Genomic DNA, 19,865 nt, shown 5'->3' on the forward strand with positions numbered 1-19,865 from the left:
TTACCTGGGCAGCTCAGAATTTCCTCCTTTCCTTCCTGTGCCAGGAACACATACTAAAGGTCCTGCAACCCTTTGAATAAAGGGCACCAAGCTCCAGATGCAATACATTCCCGTAGTTGGGAAACTAATTGAAAAGTGTCTGATTTTACAGCCCATAAGCATCAACCTAAATTGGATTGGGTGACTTATCAAATGGAGAGATCCATTTTAGGAAATCACTTCAAAATACATTGCTAATGTTTAGGGCAGGACTTCTCAACTATTACACTATTGACATTTGCAGCTAGATAATTATTGTTGGAGACTGTTCTGTGCATTGTAGGGTGTTTGGCAGCATCCTTGGTCTCTTCTCACTAGATGCCAATGGCACCTGCCTACACCTACCCCCAGGCCCAGGTTGTATCAACTGAAAATGTCTTCAGATATTGCCTAAATGTTCCTTGTTGAGGGGAACATAACCAACCCCAATTGAGATCCACTAAACTTGGGTCTTTCCCTCAGGTTTCCATTAAGGAGTCAGTGGGCATCTCCTGATTGCAATAAAATCCATGCAGTGTAATTTCATGGAAATGTAATTAGGATGAAATTGGTATGAACACAGCTGTGAGTCTATCCAGCTGCATTACAACTAATGATGTTAAGGCAGTGGGAAATTCAGAGTCCTGCTTTAGGCAGCTTAATAGGTTCTAAAGGGTTCCAGGCCTCATTTGGACTAACTTCTCTATACCCAGGTCACTTCATCTGTAACATAAGCTGAGTTTTCACACCTCTGTAAAATATGGGTATTGTAATCCTAGAAATGGTACTTTGATTTGAAAAGTGCTGCTGTATCCGTTGAATGCTTCCCCCTCAACAATGCGCCTGGCAGTTGAAATATCTGTATTTACCATTTACAGTCTCAGGATATTTCTTTGAACTGAAGAAAGAATGGAATTTCACCACTTATATAATTAAACTGTAATAAAACCTCTTGTGAAAGATACAGTTTGCTTATTGAATCTCTGCACACTATCCATTTTACAAACATTTGTTTATGTCCCCATTTTCACACTTGAAGACTCCAATTTTCTAGCCCTTCAAATGATAATTAAATGTACACAACTGGAAATGAAAGTCCTCAGACACATGTTTGGCAATCCATTAGAAATTGTGATTTGTATAGATGACCCCATAAATCTGAATTATTGGCATTCATGAAAGATTATTTCCATTTGTTTTATTGTGTAATATTTTTCACTCAGGCTGAGGTAGTATTAAGTCCTGCCAATTATACAGATATAACCTGATGATTTCACTTGTTTTGTAAGAATTTGCAGTCTTGAACCCACCTCTTCATGTCATTCTGCTACTGGCAGTATTAACTGAAATATATTCCACAACCAGCTTCTTAAAATAGAGAAAGCCTGCTAATATCCATGACTACAATATAAACTGGCTGGAAACATGAATATCTCTTTACATTCCAGAGTTAAATACAGAGTGAAATTGAAGATATATTGTACCTTAATGTGCCTTTTGGATCATTAACACATTGATGCAGAAATTAAGTTCTTATATCTTAAATTGTTACTGAACTGATGAAAACTCTGGGAGATCAGGCACCAAATCCGTTCCATCAGTAATGTGTTTTATTCTTTGAGTGCAGCTAAAATGAAGACTTCCTCCCCAATGAGGAGAGGACAATCATATTATTTACCAACTATGCCTCTCTTTTCCCTCCCCTCCACAAGTTAGCAAATTCTATTTCTTGCTTCACTTCAGCTACCCAAGGAACAAATTCACTATTCCTAACTTTGATATCTAGAATGGCCATAGAATGTTTGCCCAGAACATTCCTAGTTTACATCTATTTTTCAGTGTCCTTATCTCCACAACCTCCACTTACTCTCAAAAGAATTCCAATTTGGTCAGTAACATATACGGTCCTCCTCTTAACCATCCCTTCTTGACCGAGACTGGGGGAAAAGTGCTCCATGTTTCTCTTCAGGCGGTATCACCGTAGATGTCCACCAGGGGGTGCTCTTGTTTCTGGCTTGCATTCCTCAGCCAGAGATTTTTTTTTTTCCTTCTGGCAGATTGTAAGAAAAAGAGAAGAGAAGCTAACTCGTGGATATCTGTGAGAAGACGTCAGTTGGACAGAAAGCTCTCAGTAGCACTTCAAAAACTTGGAAGCCAAAAATAAAAACACAGTCTATGCTGAAAACATCAGAAAATATCAGACCCTGAAGAAGGAATAGAAGACACTTACTGCTGAGAGAAGAATGAAATAAGAGGAAGAATCTAGAATTCGAAAAATTATTTATGGTGTGATTATTTGGGAATTATAATTCAAAAGGAATTTATGAGCACTTCCCTTTCAGTAGTGATTATAGCTGCTTTTCTAGGTAATTGTACAAGGTCAAGGCAGTATCATCATAGATTTCTTGAGCAACCCAGCTAAAACAATGCAAAGCTGAATTATTTCTTTATATAGGCATATATATTGCATTTTATTACCTTCTGAAAATGTGTCAGACTCAACTCGTGTGAATTATTTACCTATTTGCTTTCCTTGCCTCCCATTTAAATGGCTGCTTATTTAAAGTTACCCACAGGAGACTTTATCATGGCAATCTTTCCTGGTTTTCTCACACTGGTTCTTTTCATGAGCTAAATCCCCTTAGACAGAGTGGACTTGCACATGATCAAAAGGTGAAGTTGTTCTGGTGGACCAGGGCCTGCTACTCGGTTCCCTCACACACTGAGAGCACAGAGGATGAGAATAAGCTTTCCTTTGTTGCATTTATTTTTATCTTGCTTGTGGATACAGCCTGTGTGTCGTCACTCGGTTAAGGTTAACGCTGACAACAGTTTCCTTCCCTCTAGGATAATGATATTTTTCTTTTTTAAAGATTTTCCCAGAAGCAATACTGTCGGAAGACTTAGAGTGTAATACAAGCAGAGTGGTCTTAGGCAGGCAGTCTTCGTGGTTTCTCTGAGTGGTGAACTTGTCATTACCGGCGATTTCTGTTTTTCAGGGCTTCTTTCACAGCTGTGAATTTGACCATTGTCTTAGCTACTTCTAAGGACTTAACGGAGAGGAAGAAGGCACACACGTTTAGTAACAGGCTGAGAAGGAACAGCAGAGCTGCCCCAAACCTTTCCCATGCCTGATGTCATTGGCTTGCTGCTTTTAGAATGCCAGTTTCTTTTACTTAATGCTCTCAGTATAATTTTAGATTCTAATGGGGAGGGAGAAAAATACGACTGTGGACTTGTGCTTTTCATTTTTTATTACATTTGAAATCCCCTAATGTCAGTAGCATTGACAGAGCCTACCTTCGAAAATTTCATCAGTATTCTTCACTGTGTATGAGACAAATTTCCTCGTTCCTGTGAAATTTATGATGTGAGGAAGGAGCCGCCATAAATATTCTTCCCTCTCACTGTGACGTTATTCAGACAGTGGATGAGTTACACTTGTGAAATTACCTGATGTAGCCCAATTCATGATGTTTATTATTTGTTTCTTCCAGGAATCAAACATAAGTCATTTTCTCCAGGAGATTAATTAATTGTTAAAGCAGAGTGAGGTTTTAACCACACAAAATGATAATATGAAATGCAATTAATTCCTTATTTATTGTTTGTTGTTTCTTTGAGAAAAGCTAATTGATTTATATGTAGTTTTGTGTGTGTGCCTTCTGAAGCACCCTTCCATGTGAAAAAAGCTTATATTTCACAGTGAGGAAATATATGAAAATTTCACATAATTACTGTACTCTGAAGGAGTGATGGGGAGTTTCTGATGTTAATATTGAGTCTTATTTTTGATCATAAAAATAAATGATCACTATATAAAATAATGAACAATTTCTGACATATCAGAAAAACAAATAAGCAATGGGCTTTAAATTTTCTTGCCTCACTGTGAATGAAACCAGAATGGTATAATGAGTACTTAAATGAATCTTCTTCTGGCATAGGAAACTTGCAGAAGAGAGAAGGCACACTGGGTGGAAGCTTTGGAAAGCTTTAGCATTGAGATACTCTTGTGTGTAGGGATGTCCCCAGTGTCTCAGCAGTAAAGAATCCACCTGCAGTGCAGGAGATGCAGGAGCCATGAGTTCAGTCCCTGGGTGGGGAAGATCCCCTGAAAGACGGCATGGCAACCCACACCAGTATTCTTCCCTGGAGAATCCCATGGACAGTGGAGCCTGGCGAGCTACAGTCCATGGGCTCACCAAGAGTTGGATGCAGCTGAGCACAGCACAGCACACCTGTGTGTGTGGAGGACTCTGTGGCACACAGATTCAGATAGGAGAATATGCAGATTGGCAACATAAGAGCCTTAAGACAAGCTCACGTAGTAGTGTTGCTCAGTTGCATCTGACTCTTTGCGATCCCACGGACTATAGCCTGCCAGGTTCCTCTGTAAGATACCTTGAATTTAAGAAGAAAGTTGGGGAGAAGTGTTGCTGTTTGGATATCATCAGTCCGTTCAGTTCAGTTCAGTCACTCAGTTGTGTCCGACTCTGTGCGACCCCATGAACTGCAGCATACCAGACCTCCCTCTGCATCACCAACTCCCAGAGTCTACCCAAACCCACGTCCACTGAGTCGGTGATGCCATCCAACCATCTCATCCTCTGTCGTCCCCTTCTCCTCCTGCCCTCAATCTTTCCCAGCATCAGGGTCTTTTCAAAGGAGTCAGCTCTTTGCATCAGGTGGCCAAAGTATTGGACTTTCAGCTTCAACATCAGTCCTTCCAATGAACACCCAGGACTGATCTTGCAGTCCAAGGGACTCCCAAGAGTCTTCTCCAACACCACAGTTCAAAAGCATCAATTCTTCGGCACTCAGCTTTCTTTATAGTACAACTCTCACATTCACACATGACTACTGGAAAAACCATAGCCTTGACTAGATGGACCTTTATTGGCAAAGTAATGTCTCTGCTTTTTAATATGCTATCTAGGTTGGTCATAACATCATCAGGGGATCACAAATAATGGAAGAATAGAAAATTAAAAACAGTGGATAAGATGCTTATGGTCTCCACCCCCTTTATTTTAATACTTGGTGCAGGGGATAAAAGAAATTATGAGATAGTAATCTCAATTAAATAATTAACTCTGTTAATGGTGTTTACTAATGTCCCATGATAGCAGATATACCACCAGATGGTAAAGTTTACCCAGTAAATGTAGCTTCAAAGAGCTCAATTAAATGAAACCTTCTTGTGGGTCTGCTGCTGCTGCTAAGTCACTTCAGTCATGTCCGACTCTGTGTGACCCCATAGACGGAAGCCCACCAGGCTCCCCCATCCCTGGGATTCTCCAGGCAAGAACACTGGAGTGGGTTGCCATTTCCTTCTCCAATGTGTGAAAGTGAAAACTGAAAGTGAAGTCGCTCAGTCGTGTCCGACCCTTAGCGACCCCACGGACTGCAGCCTACCAGGCTCCTCCATCCATGGGATTTTCTAGGCAACAGTACTGGAGTGGCTTGCCATTGCCTTCTCCGCTTGTGGGTCTACCATGTAGCAATTATTGCCCTAAACATGTGTATTTCAATTTATAAGAGTTGAAGTATAGTTTAAATATATGAGGAGATTCATCTTTTATAAAAACCAGTGAGCATCATTTGCTTTTTGTTTGTTTGTTTTGGCTGCACTGCACAGCTTGTGGGATCTTGTAGTTCCCCGACCAGAGGTCGAACTCTGGCCCTTGGCAGTAAAAATGTGGAGTTCCAACCACTGGAGAACCAAGGAATTCTCCAGTGGGCATTTTTTGAATACCGAAAAAAAATTAATCGATCTGTTTTATGAATAATCACCCCTTAATTTTGTAAAAAGAATTTCTAGGTTGAAATGATTAATGTTAGCTATTTTACCTTTTAAAAACTATTTGCTAGCAATAAAAATTATAGAGAAAAGAAAACACCCTTAAAAAACCCATTATTGTAGAATAACTTCTACTATAACTATTATCATTTATAGATTTTTCTATTTGAATATATTCTGATTTTGTGTGTGTGTGCACACTCTGGGTTGGTATCCTGTGAAATTCCACTCATGCACACCAAAAAGTGAATTAGGGAATGGCTCTGTAGTTAAATAAGTTACGGAAATGCCATATGCTTATCTTCCTCTTGTAAATGAAGGAATTTGCTTAACTTTGCTTTGCTCAGCATTTCCCAAAGGTATTTGACCACAAAAGTGTTTTGTTTTTTTTTTTTTTTTGCTGTTTTGGTTTGTTCTATAGCAGTTGATAAGTCAGAGAATACATCTGGAAAAATTCTGAGTTTTTGAGTGAACAGATGACAGGGTTGATTAATGTCTAATTAATAACCTATTAGAGATTAATGATTAATTTCTTTTGAGGCTCTGGAGAAATAAGATAGTTTAGATGTTTGAGGAAGAACCTCTTTCAAAGATGGGACAAAGATAGGGAGGTCTGAGTGGGATGTCACTTGAGGGGCCCTGAAAATTCAGGCAAATCCTGAGAGCACTGTATTTGTTTTCTTTTTTCCTCCAGATTTATTGACATGTAATTGACACATAACATTGTATAAGTTAAACATGTACAATATGTTGATATGTTAATATATTGCAGAATGATTACCAGTAAAACATTAGCTCATACCTCATCCCATCACATAATCACCATTTCTTTTTTGTGTTGAGAAAATTTAATATCAACTCTCTTAGCAACTTTTGAGTATTTGATATAGCATGATTAGTTTATTCTGTGAAATAGATCCCAGAACTTGTTGATCTTATAACGAAAAGTTTACACCCCTTGACAAATATCTCAACACTTCTCCCACCACTGCCCCTACCCCACGGCCCCCACCCCAGCCCCTGGTAACTACCACTCTACTCTGTTTCTCTGACTTCAGCTTTTTTAGGTTCCACATATAAGTGATATCATGCAGTATTTGTCTTTCTCTGACTTACTTCACGTAGCATAATGTTCTCAAGTTTCATCCTGTTTGTCACAAATGGTAGGATTCCTTCTTTCTTATCACTGGATAATAGTCCATTATGCAGGCACACCTTATTTTATTGTACTTTGCCTTATTGTGCTTTGCACATTTTTGTTTTTTTACAAATTGAGGGTTTGTGGCAACCCTGCATCGAGCAGGTCTTTCAGCACCATTTTTCCAACAATATTTGCTCACTTTTTTGTATCCATGTCATATTTTGGTAATTGTCACAATGTTTCCTACTTTTTCATTATTATTGTATTGTTTTCTATGATCAGTGATCTTTGATGTTAACTATTATAATTGTTTTGCCATTTTTTAGCAATAATTTCTTTCTTTTTAAATTTATTTTTAATTGAAGTATAATTGATTTACAATGTATCAGTTTCTGGTGTATAGCAAAGTGATTTATTTACACATATATATGTATTATTTTTAATATTTTTTCATATGGTTTATTACAGGATATTGAATATAGACCTGTGCTATATAGTAGGACCTTGTTGATTTATCCTTTTTTTTTGGCCATGCCACATGACTTGTAGAATTTTAGTTCCCTGACGAGAGATTGAACCTGGGCCATGGCAGTGACAGTGCCAAGTCCTAACCACTGGACCACCAGGGAATTCCCTATCCATTCTATATGTAATAGTTTGCATCTGCTAATCCCAAACTCCCAATCTATCCCTTTCTGACTCACCTGCCTCTTGGTAACCACAAGTCTGTTCTCTGTGTCTGTGAATCTGTTTCTGTTTCATTTGTGTCATACTTTAGATTCCACATATAAGTGATATCATATAGTATTTGTCTTTGACTTACTTCTCTTAGTATGATAATCTCTAGGCCCATCCATGGTGCTGCAAATGGCATTATTTCATTCTTTTCTATGACGGAGTAGCATTCTGTTGTAGATATATGTACTACATCTTCTTTATCCATCTATTAATGGGCATTTAGGTTGTTTCCATGTTTTGGCTATTAGCAATAAAGTATTTTAATTAAGGTATGTACATTTTAAAATACATAATGCTATTGCTCACTTAATAGACTACAGTATAGTGTAAACATAAGTTTTGAATGCAGGGGGAAACAAAAACATTCATGTGACTCACTTTATTGTGATATTTGCTTTATTGCAGTGTTTTGGAGCCAGAACCACAGTATCTCCGTGTATGCCTATTTGTAGACTTCCTTGGTGGCTCAAGGAAGATAAAGAATATCTTTATAAAGAATCCGCCTGCAGTGCAGGAGACATGGATTCAATCCCTGGGTCAAGAAGATCCCCTGGAGGAGGACATTTCAACCCACTCCAATATTCTTGCCTGGGAAATCCCATGGACAGAGGAGGCTGGCAGGCTATAGTCCATGGGGTCACGAAAGAGTCAGACACGACTTAGCAACTAAGCAACAACAAATGCCTACTTGTATGTGTGTATACATATATATCTCTACATCTTCTTTATTGATTCATCTGTTGTGGATGGACACTTAAGTTGTTTCCATACATTGGCTATTGTGAATAATCCTTCATTGAATATGGGTGTGCCAATATCTCTTTGAGATTTTGTTTCCATTCTCTATGGATACGTGTCCAAGAAGTGGGATTGCTAGAATATATGATAGTTCTTTTTTAATTTTTTGAGAAACCTCCATACTGTTCTCCACAGTGGCTGTACCAATTTACATTCCCACCAGCAATGCATAGTATTCCCTCTTCTCCACATCCTCACTGATACTTGTTATCTCTTGTCTTTTCAAAGATAGTCATTCTATCTGACGTGAGGTCATATCTCATTGTGGTTTTGATATGCATTTATTTCCCTTACAATTTGTTATGTCAAGCACTTTTTCATGTACCTGTTGGCCATTTATATGTCTTTTTTTGGACAAATGTCTATTCAGGTCCTTTGCCCAGTTTTAAAATGGTCTATTTGTTTTTTGCTTGTTGAGTTGGATGAGTTGTTTTTATATTTTGGCTATTATCCCCTTATCAGGTATATGATTTACAAATTGTTCTCCCATTCCATAGATTGCCATTTGATTTTGTTGGGAGCTTCTTTGCTGTGCAGAACTTTTCAGTCCCGCTTATTTACTGATATAGTCCCACTTATTTATTTTTGCTTTTGTTGCTTGTGCTTTTGGTGTCATATCTAGGAAATTGCTGCCAAAGATAAATGTCAAGGAGCTTTTCTCCTATGCTTTTTTCCTAGGAATTTTGTAGTTTCAGGTCTCATGTTTGTCTCTAATGCATTCCAAGTTAATTTTTGTGAGTGCTGTAAGACAGCAGTCCAACTTCATTCTTCTACATATGATTACCCAGTCTCCAAGCACCATTTATTGAAGAGACACTTCTTTCCTCATCTATTTTTGGCCTCCTTATCAAATATTAGTTAATCATGTATGCAAGGGTTTACTTATGGGCTCTTAATTCTGTTCCATTGGTCTATGTGTCTATTTTAATGCCAATATCACATTGTTTGGATTACTATAGCTTTGTAGTATGGTTTGAAATCAGGAAATGTCCCCAGCTTTGTTCTTCTTTCTCAAGATTGTTTCAGCTATTTGGGGGTCTTTTGTGACTCCATAAACATTTTTGGATTGTTTTTCTATTTCTGTGAAAAATATTAGTAGAACTTTTATAAGGATTGCATTGAATCTATAGATGCCTTTGGGTAGTAACGGCATTTTAGCAATATTAATTATTCTGATCCATGAGCTTGGGATGCGTTTCCATTTGTGTCTTCTTCAGTTTCTCTCATCAGAATTTTTAGTGTGCAGATCTTTTATTTCCTTGGTTAAATTTATTCCTAAGTATTTGATTGTTTTTGATGCTGTTGTGAATGGGATTGTTTTATTTCTTTTTCACGTGCTTTGTTGTTATAGAAATGCAGCTGTTTTCTGTATGTTGGTTTTTGTATCCCACAACTTTGCTGAATTCATTGATTAGTTCTAACAGTTTTTTGGTGACATCTTTAGGGTTTTCTATACATAAGATCTTAATACCTGCAAACAAAGATAATTTTATTCCTTCTTTTACTGTTTGGATGCCTTTATTTCTTTTTTTTCACCTGATTATTCTGACTAGGACTTCCAGTACTGTATTGAGTAGGAGTGATGAGAGTGGGCACCCTTGCCTTGTTTCTGACTTTAGAAAGCTTTCCACACTTCACCATTCACTATGATATTAGTTGTGGGTTTGTCATATATGGCCTTTATTATGTTGAGGTATGTGTCTTTTAAGGGCTTGCCCAGTGGCTCAGTGGTAAAGAATCTGCCTGCAATGCAGGAGACATGGGAGATGCAGGTTCGATCCCTGGGTCAGGAAGATCCCCTGGAGGAGGGTATGGCAATCGACTCCAGTATTCTTGTCAGGAAAATCTCATGGACAGAGGACCCTGGCAGGGTACAGTCCATGGGATTGCAAAGAGTCAGGCATGACCGAAGTGACTGAGCACATGTGTCTTCTATATCCAATCTGTTGAGATTTTTTATAATGAAAGATGTTGAACTTTATCAAATTCTTTTTCTGTTTCTACTAAGATACATGATTTTTATCTTTCATTCTATTAATATGGTATATCGTATTTATTGATTTGAATGTGTTGAATCTTCCTTGCATCCCAGGGATAAATCCCACTTGATCATGGTATGTGATCTTTTTAACATCCTGTTGGGTTCAATTTGAGAATATTTTGTTGAGAATTTTTGCATTTATATTCATCAGGGATATCTGTATTTTTTTTTTCTTGTGATGTCTTTATCTGACTTTGCTATCAGGGTAAGTGTTAGCCTTATTAATAAGTTTGGGAATGTTCCCTCCTTTTCAGTTTTTTGGAAGAGTTTGATAAGGATTGGCTTTAATTCTTTTTTAAATGTTTGGTAGAATTCACCAGTGAAATCATCTGGTCTTGGACTTTTCTGTTTGGGGAGGTTTTTTTATATTACTGATTGAATTTCCTTATTCAGTATTGATCTGTTCAAATTTTCTTTCTTCAGGATTCAGTCTTGGTAGGTTATATGTTTCTAGGAATTTATCCGTTTCTTCTAGATTATCCAGTTTATTGACGTATAATTGGTTATTAGTAGTCTCTTGTGATCCTTTGTATTTCTGTAGTATCAATTGTAACGTCTCCTTTTTCATTTCTGATCTTGAAACATTTCTTTTCTTCTAAGTTAGGCTACCTAAAGGTTTTTCAATTTTGTTTATCTTTGTTTTTAAAGTTCTTATGTTTGCTGATCTTTCTAATGTTTTTTCTGGCCTCTATTTCATTTATTTCTGTTCTGATCTTTGTTATTTTTTCCTTCTGCTATCTTTGGACCAAGTTTGTTCTTATTTTTCTAGTTCCTTGAGGTATAAAGGTAGGTTGTTTATTTGAGAATTTTTTCTTAATGTAGGCATTTATAATTATAAAATTCCATCTTAGAACTGATTTTGCAGCATCCCATAGGTTTTATTTTTCATTTTTTGACTTTTAATTTTGTATTGGGGTATAGCTGATTAACAATATTGCCGTACTTTCAGGTGAACAGCAAAGATACTCAGTCACACATATACACGTATCCATTCTCCCACAAACTCTCATCCCATCCAAGCTGCCACATGACAGTGAGCAGAGTTCCATGTCCTATTCAGTTCAGTTCAGTCGCTCAGTCGTGTCTGACTCTTTGCGACCCCATGAATCACAGCACGCCAGGCCTCCCTGTCCATCACCAACTCCCGGAGTTCACTCAAACTCATGTCCACAGAGTCGGTGATGCCATCCAGCCATCTCATTCTCGGTCGTCCCCGTCTCCTCCCACCCCCAATCCCTCCCACCATCAGACTCTTTTCCAGTGAGTCAACTCGTCACATGAGGTGGCCAAAGTATTGGAGTTTCAGCTTGAGCATCAGTCCTTCCAATGAATACCCAGGATTGATCTCCTTTAGAATGGACTGGTTGGATCTCCTTGCAGTCCAAGGGACTCTCAAGAGTCTTCTCCAGCACCACAGTTCAAAAGCATCAATTCTTCGGTGATCAGCTTTCTTCACAGTCCAACTCTCACATCCATACATGACCACGGGAAAAACCGTAGCCTTGACTAGACAGACCTCTGTTGGCAAAGTAATGTCTCTGCTTTTTAATATGCTATCTAGATTGGTCATAACTTTCCTTCCAAGGAGTAAGCGTCTTTTAATTTCCTGGCTGCAATCAACATCTGCAGTGATTTTGGAGCCCCCAAAAATAAAGTCTGACACTGTTTCCACGTTTCCCCATCTATTTCCCATGCAGTAAGCCTTTGTTGCTTATCCATTGAAATATAGCAGTGAGTACATGACATTCCCAAAGTCCCTAACCATCCCTCCCTCCATCCCTCCTCCCACCTCCTACAATCATAAATGCCTTCTCTAAACTATGAGTATCTGTTTTGTAAGTAAGTTGTTTTTTATCATTTCTTTTTAGATTCTACATATAAGGAATGTCCTGCAACATTTCTCCTATCCCATAGGTTTTAATATGGTATACTTCCATTTTCATTTGTTTTCAGATATTTCTTGAATTTTCTTTGGATTTCTTCTTTGACCTTTGGTTATTCAGGAGCATGTAATTTAATCTCAACATATTCATGAATTTTTCAGCTTTAGTCCAGTAAGAGTGTATTTTTTTTTCTATTACTGTGTAACAAATTACCACAACCTTAGTGGCTTAAAGCAATACACCTGTATTATCTCACAGTTTCTGTGGATCCGGAGTCCAGGTGTGGATAAGCTGGGTCCTCTGCTCATTGTCTCATGAGGTTGCCATTGTATATCAGCTGGGCTGCCTTATCTTGCTGAAGTCCTCTTCCAAACTCACCTAGTTGTTGGCAGAATTGTTTTTTGGTACTGTGGAACCGAGGTTGCCAAATTACTTACTGATGCCAGCTCACTCTCAGAGGCTGCTTGCGTTCCTTGCCATGAGGCCATCTCACAACATGACAGCTTAGTTTTTCAAGGCCAACAAGGGAAAGTCTCTCACTGCAACCTGCTAAGATGGACTCTTACTGAATATCCCATCACCTTTGCCTTGTAATATAACTGAAAGGAGTGACATCTCATCATCTTTGCCACATTCTGTTGTTTAGAAGCAAATCATAAGTTCTACTTGTACCCAGGAGGGGGTTATGCAAAGGTGTGAATCTTTGAGGGTCACCTTCGGGTATGTCCACCAAAAGCGCCAAGGGCCTAAGGATGGGAGGTCAGGGTGAGGGCTGAAGGGCTAAGAGGCTAGGGCAAAATCAGAGAGAGAAGAGAAGTTCAGAATGTGGCACAACAGGCTTTCCAGGCCAACTTCCCCTCTTTTATAACTGAACTCAGTTCTCTGCTGCTCTGCAGCTTGTATTTAACGTACAAGTTTATGCACTCAGTGCTCTCCTCTTAGAATTCCTTGCTCATTGTTGTTATCACCCAGGGTCAGCATCGAGATTCAGGAGGCCTCCCAGGTAGACGGATTTGTTTACCCAGGCTGGGTTATGTAATACTTTGGCCTCTTTTGTAGCTTCACCTCCTTCTGGCATCAGTATGCACTAAGCAGTGAAAAGATACAAAAGCCTTGTTCAAGGAGAAACAAAAAATACCCACATCGTTAATTTAAACATGTTTTCCTTGAATACAAAATATAGATTTTTTTGGCCTTCAAAATGACAAGGCAAAAAACTGCTGCTTGTAAAATTTTTCTCTTTCTGTCCCCCAAAGCACATTAACAGTCCTATAGCACAATGTACCATGTAATTACTAACCAAGTACTAGCTTATGATTCTTCTGTTCAGCAACAGAAATTAGCATGTACGTATAGTCTGAGAGAAACAATTGGCTGCAAAGAAAATTAAGAAATGTATCCTCTCCTATTGGATTCCTATCAAGTTTTCATGGAGAAGTGTATGGATGGTGAACTCCTGGGGCCTTTGCTGCAGGCATCCATCTTTTTTTGTACCCCAGGGATGGTCAGCCACCCTAGGAGAGTGTAAACTCTGGACCTTCCCCGTGGAGTCTGCTAATTTCCTAGCCAAAAGCGGGGACAGGAGTACAGCTGGGAGTCAGGGGTTCTGAGTCCAAGCTCTCGCCTTAACTGTGAATTGGCTGCATGGTGTCAGACCAACAACTTGACTCTTAAGCATCAATTTTCTTGCTTGTGAAGTTCTTTCCAATTCTCAAGTGCTGAGCTCTGTGTAAAGAATGACGTGTTCGAGTGTGTTTTGCAAAAGACTGGAGGTGGTGAACTGATCTGGAGAATGAAAGGGTTTGTGACAGTGCAAGCAGAAAAAAGGTTTTTATGGGTTATGAGTTGGTCTCTCCAGGGAATGGTGACTTTTGTTATCTAAATACCATGTACAAAACAAAAAGCAGTGTCTGGAAATAAAGGAGAATATTGATAATTTACTCCTTTTTAAATCAACCAAAATAATTTTAACTTGATATGGAGAAACAGTCTATGTATTGAAGAGGGAATATATTTTAATCACATAGCTCAATGAATTTTCACAAATTGAACACATTCACCAACACTCAGATTAAAAAATAGAATATTAGCAGTCTTCTCTGAGAAGACCCACTCATACTCCCTTCTCCAAGAATAACTGTTTCTTATCTTCTAACAGCATAGGTTTTTGTCACTAGGATCTGTGCTATATTATACTGGATCAGATGCTAGGTACCTTCTCCGACTGGCTTCCTTCACTCAACACTGTGAAATTCATCCGTATTGGTGAGATATTATATGTTGTTCCTTTTCTTTGTTTAGTCATATTCTATTAGAAGCATATAGGTGTTTCTTTATTCATTCTACTATGTATCAATAGTTAGGTGGTTTCCAGCTTTTGGCACAGAGAAGGCAATGGCAGCCCACTCCAGTACTCTTGCCTGGAAAATCCCATGGACAGAGGAGCCTGGTAGGCTGCAGTCCATGGGGTCGCTAAGAGTCAGACATGACTGAGCAACTTCATTTTCACTTTTCACTTTCATGCATTGGAGAAGGAAATGGCAACCCACTCCAGTGTTCTTGCCTGGAGAAGCCCAGGGATGGGGGAGCCTGGTGGGCTGCCGTCTATGGGGTCGCACAGAGTCGGACACGACTGAAGCGACTTAGCAGCAGCAGCAGCTTTTGGCTATTATGAATGGCGTTACTATGAGTATTCTAATACTTACCTTTGAATTAATCTGTGTGTGCATTTCTGTGGAAAATAAACTGAAGAGTGGAATTGCTGAGTCATGGGATGTACTTTTGTTGAGATTTTATAGATACTGCTAAACAGTTTTACAAATAGTTATATCAATCGTGCTCCCATCCAGTGTGTGTGAGAATTCAGTTGTTCTACACCTTGCTCTCCATCTTTTTTGTTTTAGACATTCTGATGGGTCAGTCATGATAGCAACATAAGGTTTTAATGTGCATTTCCCTGATAACTCATGCAGTTGAGTATTTACTCATATGTTTGTTGACCATTTGGATAAACTGTGAGCTACTTAAGTTTTTCACCTGTTTAACCATGACGTTGTTTGCTTCTTCAATGATTTGTAGAATTATATCTGTATCTATTTACATTAATCCTTATTTTTTTTGCATTGAACAATTATTCTAATTGCAGCATAATGTAGCGGCTAAACATACAATTTCTGGAGAGAGACTGTATGAGTTTAAATCCTGCCTCACCACTTATTAGCAATGTGACCTTGGACAAGTTGCTTAATCTTTGTAACCCTCAATTTCCTTACCTTTAAGTTGGTTTCATAGTACTTTCTATCACATGTGCTCAGTGGCTCAGTCATGTCCAACTCTTCGCCACCCCATGGACAATAGCCTGCCAGGCTCCTCTGTCCATGGATTTTCCAGGCAAGAATACTGGAGTGGGTGGCCATTTTCTTCTCCAGGGTACTGCCTCTTAGGGTTGTGTGGATACATAATTTAATTATGTGAGTCCTTTATTGAATATATGTATTGTAAACAATGTAATTTTTAATTAATTAGTTTGGTGCCTACTACAGGCTCCTCCTCTAAGCATAGTGCAAAAGGAGATACACATGAGAAACACAAGGTAAGGTCATTGCCACAAGTCATTTAACATTTGATTGGGAAACAAGGCAGCCACATGAGCAGGCATTGAGTAACAGCTGCAGTGGGTATGGGATGAAAAGCCTTGTTGAGACATGAAGTCCTCTGAACCCTTCTGGAATTTGAAGAAGTGGTGCCAAGGGTCATGAGAAGAAAAGAAGTACCTCTGCTGATTACTTTGCCAACAAAAAGCTCTGTTTAGTCAAAGCTACGGTTTTTCCAGTAGTCATGTATGAATGTGAGAGTTGGACTACAAAAAGCTGAGCACTGAAGAATTGATGCTTTTGAACTGTGGTGTTGGAGAAGATTCTTGAGAGTCTCTTGCACTACATGGAAATCCAACCAGTCCATCCTAAAGGAAATCGGTCCTGAATATTCATTGGAAGGACTGATGCTGACGCTGAATCTCCAATACTTTGGCTACCCAATAGGAAGAACTGAGTCATTGGAAAAGACCCTGATGCTGGGAAAGACTGAAGGCAGGAGGAGAAGTGGACGACAGAGGATAAGATGGTTGGATGGCATCACCGACTCGATGGACATGAGTTTGAGTAAGCTCTGGGAGTTGGTGGTGGACAGGGAAGTCTGGCGTGCTGTAGTCCATGGCATCTCAAGGAGTCGGACATGATTGAGTGACTGAACTGAACTGATGCTGATACCTGGAGAATAAACAGGAATTGGAGAATCTCAAACAACCCTAGCACATGCTAGCAGGCAGGCAGGAATTTCATTTACTCCTATAAAATGAGGCTCCAAGTCTAGTCACAGTGAAGGATTTGTGATGGGGCTGTATACACATCCAGGCCCACTTGAATGTGTGTTATTACCTGAAAGCCTTCCTTTTTAGGAGCTTAAAAATAAGACAAGGAAGGAGACAATGAAAAAAAGAAAGCATAACCTTCCTTCATCTGAAGTGACCAGAAAGTACTTGATCGGTTTTACTACAGATTTGTATTTCTCTTGCTGGGTTTTCTATCAGACACTTTATTATTTTTTAATTTATTTATTTTAATTGGAGGCTAATTACTTTACATTATTATATTAGTTTTGCCATACATTAACATGAATCTTCCCCGGGTGTACATGTGTTCCCCATCTTGAACCCCCCTCCCACCTCCCTCCCCATCCCATCCCTCTGGTTCATCCCAGTACACCAGCCCCGAGCATCCTGTATCATGGATCGAACCTGGACTGGTGATTCATTTAAACTCACATTTTGCAAAGGCCTTTGATTCTCTCCTTTCTTTGAAATTAGCTCATCAAGTATTAGTGAGAGATTATTTAAGGAAGGAGACTAATAAGTTTATTGAGATATGAGAGATTTTATTCTTTTCTGGGCAGACTTTCAGTTCAGTTCAGTTTAGTCGCTCAGTCGTGACCTAATCTTTGCGACCCCATGAATCACAGTACGCCAGGCCTCCCTGACCATCACCAATTCCCAGAGTTCACTCAAACTCATGTCCATCGAGTCGGTGATGCCATCCAGCCATCTCATTCTCTGTCGTCCCCGTCTCCTCCCACCCCCAATCCCTCCCACCATCAGACTCTTTTCCAGTGAGTCAACTCGTCACATGAGGTGGCCAAAGTATTGGAGTTTCAGCTTGAGCATCAGTCCTTCCAATGAACACCCAGGATCGATCTCCTTTAGAATGGACTGGTTGGATCTCCTTGCAGTCCAAGGGACTCTCAAGAGTCTTCTCCAGCACCACAGTTCAAAAGCATCAATTCTTCGGCGATCAGCTTTCTTCACAGTCCAACTCTCACATCCATACATGACCACGGGAAAAACCATAGCCTTGACTAGATGGACCTTGGTTGGCAAAGTAATGTCTCTGCTTTTTAATATGCTGTCTAGGTTGGTCATAACTTTCCTTCCAAGGAGTAAGCATCTTTTAATTTCCTGGCTGCAATCAGCATCTGCAGTGATTTTGGAGCCCAAAAAAATAAAGTCTGACACTGTTTCCACATTTCCCCATCTATTTCCCATGAAGTGATGGGGCAGACTTTACTGATATATAAATCAGTCCCTTAAAAGGTAAGATCACCATGTTTTCTTTGTTCCTCCTTGAAGAGTATTATAATGGCAAACACGTATTGAGTGCCTACAACAGTCACAGAACTGTTCAGAGCACATCCCATGTCTTTATTCATTTAATCCTCACAACAACCCTGGGAGTTTGGCACCATTATCATCAGCCCTACTGACAGATTAGGAAGGTGAAGCACCAGGAGGTTGAAGGACCTTGCTGCAAAATGTACTGGTGATAAGCTAAACTAGAATTTAAAAACAAGCATCCTGACTCCAGAGTCTGTCTGTGCTATAAACCAAGGATCTCACAGCTTTGTCTACAAAAGGCAGATAGTACATATTTTAGGCTTGGCGGGCCATATAATCTCTGCCACAACTACTCAACTCAGCCTTTGTAGCATGAAAGCAGGTGTAGATAACATGGAATTGATGACCATGTCTGTGTTTTGACAAAATTTAATTTACAAAAGCAAGGAATGGATTTTACCTGTGAACCATGATTTGCCTGGGTTTCCCAGGTGGTGCTAGTGGTAAAGAACCCACCTGCTAATGCAGGAGACATAAGAGATGTGAGTTTGATACTTGGGTCAGGAAGATCCCCTGGAGGAGGTCATGGCAACCCCTTCAGTATCCTTGCCTGGAGAATCTCATGGACAGAGGAGCCTGGCGGGCTATAGTCCACAGGGTCATACAGAGTCGGACACAACTGAAGTGACTTAGCACACACACACACACACCATGATTTGCCAAACTTCCACTGTAAACTACACAGCACAAAGATAAATAAGGATATGTATACAAACATTTTAAGTCAGATCTGCTTTTTACTGCTTTCTATTTCCTGTTTCCTGGTCCGACATCAGTGGTTCTCCACTTGGGGTGATTGTTCCTTCCTGAGGATATTTGGCAATGGTTCCAAATAGGAAAAGGAGTACGTCAAGGCTGTATATTGTCACCCTGCTTATTTAACTTATATGCAGAGTACATCATGAGGAATGCTGGGCTGGAAGAAGCACAAGCTGAAATCAAGATTGCTGGGAGAAATATCAATAACCTCAGATATGCAGATGACACCACCCTTATGGCAGAAAGTGAAGAGGAACTAAAAAGCCTCTTGATGAAAGTGAAAGAGGAGAGTGAAAAAGTTGGCTTAAAGCTCAACATGCAGAAAACTAAGATCATGGTATCTGGTCCCATCACTTCATGGCAAATAGATGGGGAAACAGTGGAAACAGTGTCAGACTTTATTTTTTGGGGCTCCAAAATCACAGCAGATGGTGATTGCAGCCATAAAATTAAAAGACGCTTACTCCTGGGAAGGAAAGTTGTGACCAACCTAGATAGCATATTAAAAAGCAGAGACATTACTTTGCCAACAAAGGTCCGTCTAGTCAAGTCTGTGGTTTTTCCAGTGGTCATGTATGGATGTGAGAGTTGGACTATAAAGAAAGCTGAGTGCAGAAGAATTGATGCTTTTGAACTGTGGTGCTGGAGAAGACTCTTGAGAGTCCCTTGGACTGCAAGGAGATCCAACCAGTCCATCCTAAAGGAAATCAGTCCTGGGTATTCATTGGAAGGACTGATGCTAAAGCTGAAACTCCAATACTTTGGCCACCTCATGCGAAGAGTTGACTCACTGGAAAAGAGTCTGATGGTGGGAGGGATTTGGGGCAGGAGGAGAAGGGGACGACCGAGAATGAGATGGCCGGATGGCATTACCGACTCGATGGACATGAGTTTGAGTGAACTCCGGGAGTTGGTGATGGACAGGGAGGCCTGGTGTGCTGTGATTCATGGGGTCGCAA

At 39.6% G+C, this 19,865-nt stretch overlaps 1 non-coding gene across 1 annotated transcript; it reads right to left on the reverse strand.

Moving 5' to 3' along the window:
* Positions 1-7,519: 7,519 nt before the first annotated feature.
* TRNAD-GUC (transfer RNA aspartic acid (anticodon GUC)) lies at positions 7,520-7,591 on the reverse strand. Its single transcript has one exon. It is a non-coding gene; the product is annotated as a tRNA-Asp (tRNA).
* Between the last annotated feature and the right edge of the window lie 12,274 nt (positions 7,592-19,865).

Source organism: Moschus berezovskii, chromosome X (assembly GCF_049115385.1).
Source record: "Moschus berezovskii isolate FMDL1 chromosome X, NW_MosBer_1.0, whole genome shotgun sequence".
NCBI classification, from domain to species: Eukaryota; Metazoa; Chordata; class Mammalia; order Artiodactyla; family Moschidae; genus Moschus; species Moschus berezovskii.